Genomic DNA, 4,568 nt, shown 5'->3' on the forward strand with positions numbered 1-4,568 from the left:
TGGATACTCCGCTTCTTAGTTGCTACATTTCGCTAAAATATTTTCCTTTTTTTCAAAACGGCAAGTTAAGATGACCACTGCAACATGGTAAGATCAGTAACAATTTAATACTTTGAAACAGTTATGTGTGGTGTACGAGGAGTCTACTGTTGTTGACTGAGGAATACATTAAACACGAAAGCTGCGTCCAATAACAATAATTAACTTTCGGTTACATGACAAAACACAAGTCGAAGCACTGTCAGTTCATCTCAGTACCCAGTAAAACTTAAACTGGAAAGATCGAAAACATACTATTGTGGGGAAGGCAAACGAATGACTGCGTTTTATTGGCCGCACACTAAGAATACGCAACAGGCCAACTGAAAACACTGCCTACACTACGTTTGTCCGTCCACTGCTATAATATCCTTGACAGACGTGATTGACTGTGCACGCAAAAACGTCCAAGGAACGGTAGCACGCTTTGTAATGTCACGAAATAGGGGAGAGAGGATCCCAGATTTGATAATCGAGTTGGGGTAACATTCATGAAAACATATGCGTTTTTCGTTGCCACGAGATCTTTTCACGAAATTTCAATCACCACCATATGTTCTGAATGCCAAAACATTATTTCCTAGGGTACTTACACAAGAAGAAACCATAGTAATAATGTAATTCAAGGCTCGCAAGAAAAGATTTAAGTAGTCCCTTTTCCCGCACACTGTTAATGAGTGGGACGGTAGAGAAATAATCCGAACCTTCTGCCAGGCACGTAAGTCCGGATTGCAAAGAAATCCTGTTGATGTAGTCATGTAGATGTAACGACGAAATTATGTTGTAATTACGACATGTGACTTTCACTTGATCTGAACATCGAAGTTGTTTACTGTTTATTTACTTTTTGTTCATTAATTTCAGCCATATACGAACACCTAGGCGCGTTAAAGTGATATTGAAATAAAGTGTCATGCATGGACCAATAACAATAAGTTCCCACCTACTTGTTATAGTACTGCATTATCTGCCAGCGTATTCAGAAGTGGATATCGCATACGAAGTTCCTAGGGTGTTTGTAATGGATATTGCAGACGACTTCGACAAAGTTTGAATGTAGCTTCGTAAAAGTTCCGTGATCAAACGATCTGAGTTGCTGGAGAATGCAGTTTATCCTCACTAGACAGTATATATTATCATTATACATGAGGTGAGTAGGGTTTCGCCGCGTTGCGGTGGCCGAGCGGTTCCAGGCGCTTCAGTGACGAACCGCACGGCTGCTTCAGTCGCAAGTTGGAATTCTACCTCGGGCATAGATGTCTGTGATGCCCTTAGGCTAGCTAGGTTTAAGTAGTTCTAGGTCTAGGGGCTGATGACCTAAGCAGTTAGGTCGCATAGTTCTTGAAGCCATTTTTTGACCTTTCGCGTAAATTTTCTTTACATAAACCGTCGTATCTTTTGATTGCGTTGAGATAGAAGCTCACTTTTTTACACCAGCAAGGGACCGGTTACAGCAAGAAGTGCGATACATTTCCGCTTATTATGTCCCCCCGTTCTGGAGGTAAACGGGTTTTAAGGGTTGGGTAGACCGATAGACGGTCAAGAAAGTGAGACTAGTAGGGTTCCGTTTTTACCGGTTTAGGTGACGAAATCCTAACAACGAAAACACTGAAGATGAGGGCCGCATAAATAACACCCGCTACTCTTTATTCGAAATGTTCTAGTTGCTGTCGATACATAAGCATATTAGTCGTAGCTACGTTTTCGATCCAAATCACGTTTACAGGAATGCAAATAGAATGTATTTGCCTATACACGTGGTAATTCACATCCCAGTATTAATGCCACCGCGTTTTAGAAGTACGAACATTCTCATTGCTAGCTAGCTTAAGAAACACTTCTGCTAATGAACGTTTTCTGGCTGTGGCGAGTCTAGTGGAGAATTCGAAACAATGCAGAATACGTTTGGCAGCTATGTAGCCGTTTATTTCCTGGGGTGGTGCAGAATTATCCTACAAAATTTACTCTCTAATAACAGTAATTTGTTATTTCGATAATCATCCCGAATGATTGTCGCATAAGTGGTGACGTAAAGGAAGAAAATTCATGTTTTTGAGTCCAGAAAGCTCTATGCAACAGAAACTGCAGATTTTTATTGCGAAATTGCCGGCTTGTTCATGTCTGGGGTAATAATAGAGGGCTGTTTGCCTAGGTTGTCTGCTAGCATAGTGAAAGGAAGGTCTGGTTTGTTTTCGGTTCTAATCTCTATGGAGGCAGGTAGAATATCAGTAAAGCAATTTTAAGAAATTCTCGCGCACCCAATACGATTTATCGCTACCTTTATTCTGTACTGGCGCTCTGTGGATGTCAATATGACACTCTTGTAGAATTTCATACATGATACTGCCTCCTTTTTCCGCTTCTGTCAATAATGGAATTGACTTAAGTGTGGCACTGAATGATGTTTAAGTGAATTTCGTTATGAATCTTCACGCATTGCTAAATTTGCACACTTTCATGGTAGGTCAGCAATGGTAATCCAGTATGACTGGTCTGAACGTTGACACAGACCGTTTCGCGGGCGAATGCGGATAATATTTTGCTAATTCGTAACGGTCTGGGGTTCTTTGTCTGTTATCTGGATAAGCTGAAATTCATTTTATTCGTCCGTTTCATACAAATTAGCGTTTCTTCTTTCAGTTCTGTCTTATGTTTACGTGTTGTATTTAACACACTAATCAGCATTAATATAGTCTTAGAAATTATGGAATACAGTCTAAAAAAGTTCAGATAGTTCGTCAATTTCACGCCTGCGCATAGTATGTTGGTAGCACTTCGTCGCCTTGCCTGTTATGCTGTGTAGCAGACTTTAAAGCCGTGCGGATCAGCATAACGAAAAGGCGAGGGGTCTCGCTCGTTTTGTCCACGACTGTACCTCAAAAAAATCCAAGTTTCGCGTGTGCTACCACTACAACAGGAACTATCTGCAATATAACAGCTGTTGAAGTACAAAACAGTCACTAACATAACGTTTAGGGATGCTAGTAATCAAGAGTGTTAAGGATAGCCTTAAATCAGATAGCTTTCATTATTAATAATTAGTGTCCTGTTTTTAAATTTTATCCTCAGTTCTAATGAGAAGCCAGACGACAGCATCAATTCAGTTTTGGAACAATGCGAAGGAAGGTAAGAGCACCACTTCAATTTTCAGTGCACTTTCTTCACGCGTTTCTCGCTTACTTACAAATTCGGACACCTGCTGACTTATTTTCCTATTCCAGCCTGCTTGCTTCGTCGCAAACAGCACGCTTGCCATCCAAAATTGTACTATCTAAACATCAAAGTTTTAGATTGTAGCTATAACTTGGATTGTTATCAAGTGTAACCAGTGTGAGTATTTCTATTGCGGAAAGAATCAATACAGCAGTGTTCGCAGGATTAGCACGCTATGGTCGCTCCATCGTGCTCTCTCTAGTGTAAACACTTGTTCACGACTGCAAATGAGTGGCATCGAGTACTGGCGAATTGTCTGCGAACGTTTGTTTGCTTGTACTCGCTTTAAGTCGCTCCGACGTAAATGAGGCTGGCACGTACGCAGTTATCACTAATTACATGTAGCAGAGACAGTAGCGGAAACGACCAGTTAACTCAACGTATCACCACTCAGCAACCTTTCGGTGGCGGTTCTTGCCTACTACTGTCTTACGCGTCAGCGCTTTTTTGAGAACGGAAACCGGGGAAACGGTGTGCCGACTTTCAGTCCAGGTCGCAGGAAAACGCGTCAAGCTTCCCTGCATACGGATCCATATCAGTCGTAGTGCACTTACATCAAGCCAACACTTTGGAAGAAACTGCCCACTCAAAGATCCGGGTAGGCAGGTAGCCAATATGCAGGTCATTCCACCTGATGTATGGTCCAATAACCCCCTTGAGCCTGCACACGGCTCACTGGTTCCCTAGGCATCACTGCCGTTGCAGCGTATCATCACCAACTCAGAAAGTCACAGTACAAAAAAAAAAAAAAAAAAAAAAAAACTGTAAGCTGTTCATGTAGATTTTGAGGCAACGGCCTTGCCGCAGTGGATACACCGGTTCCCGTGAGATCACCGAAGTTAAGCGCTGTTGGGCATGACCGGCACTTGTATGGGTGACCATCCAGCCGCCATGCGCTGTTGCCTTTTTTCGGGGTGCACTCAGCCTCGTGATGCCAATTGAAGAGCTTCTCGACCGAATAGTAGCGGCTTCGGTCAAGAACACCACCGTAACGACCGGGAGAGCGGTGTGCTGACCACACGCCCCTCCTATCCGCATCCTCATCTGAGGATGTCACGGCGGTCGAATGTTTCCGGTGGGCCACTCGTGGCCTGAAGACGGAGTGGTTTATGTAGATTTTGAGCGATCTGTAGTCGAGCAGCCGGCCGGGGTGACCGAGCGGTTCTAGGCGCTACGGTCGCAGGTTCGAATCCTGCCTCGGACATGGATGTATGTGATGTCCTTAGGTTAGTTAGATTTAAGTAGTTCTAAGTTCTAGGGGACTGATGACCTTAGAAGTTAAGTCCCATAGTTCTCAGAGCCATTTGAACCATTTT

At 43.1% G+C, this 4,568-nt stretch overlaps 1 pseudogene; it reads left to right on the forward strand.

Moving 5' to 3' along the window:
- Positions 1-4,040: 4,040 nt before the first annotated feature.
- LOC126207314 (5S ribosomal RNA) lies at positions 4,041-4,157 on the forward strand (annotated as a pseudogene).
- The last annotated feature ends 411 nt before the right edge of the window (positions 4,158-4,568 follow it).

Source organism: Schistocerca nitens, chromosome 1, assembly GCF_023898315.1.
Source record: "Schistocerca nitens isolate TAMUIC-IGC-003100 chromosome 1, iqSchNite1.1, whole genome shotgun sequence".
In the NCBI taxonomy this organism is placed as follows: Eukaryota; Metazoa; Arthropoda; class Insecta; order Orthoptera; family Acrididae; genus Schistocerca; species Schistocerca nitens.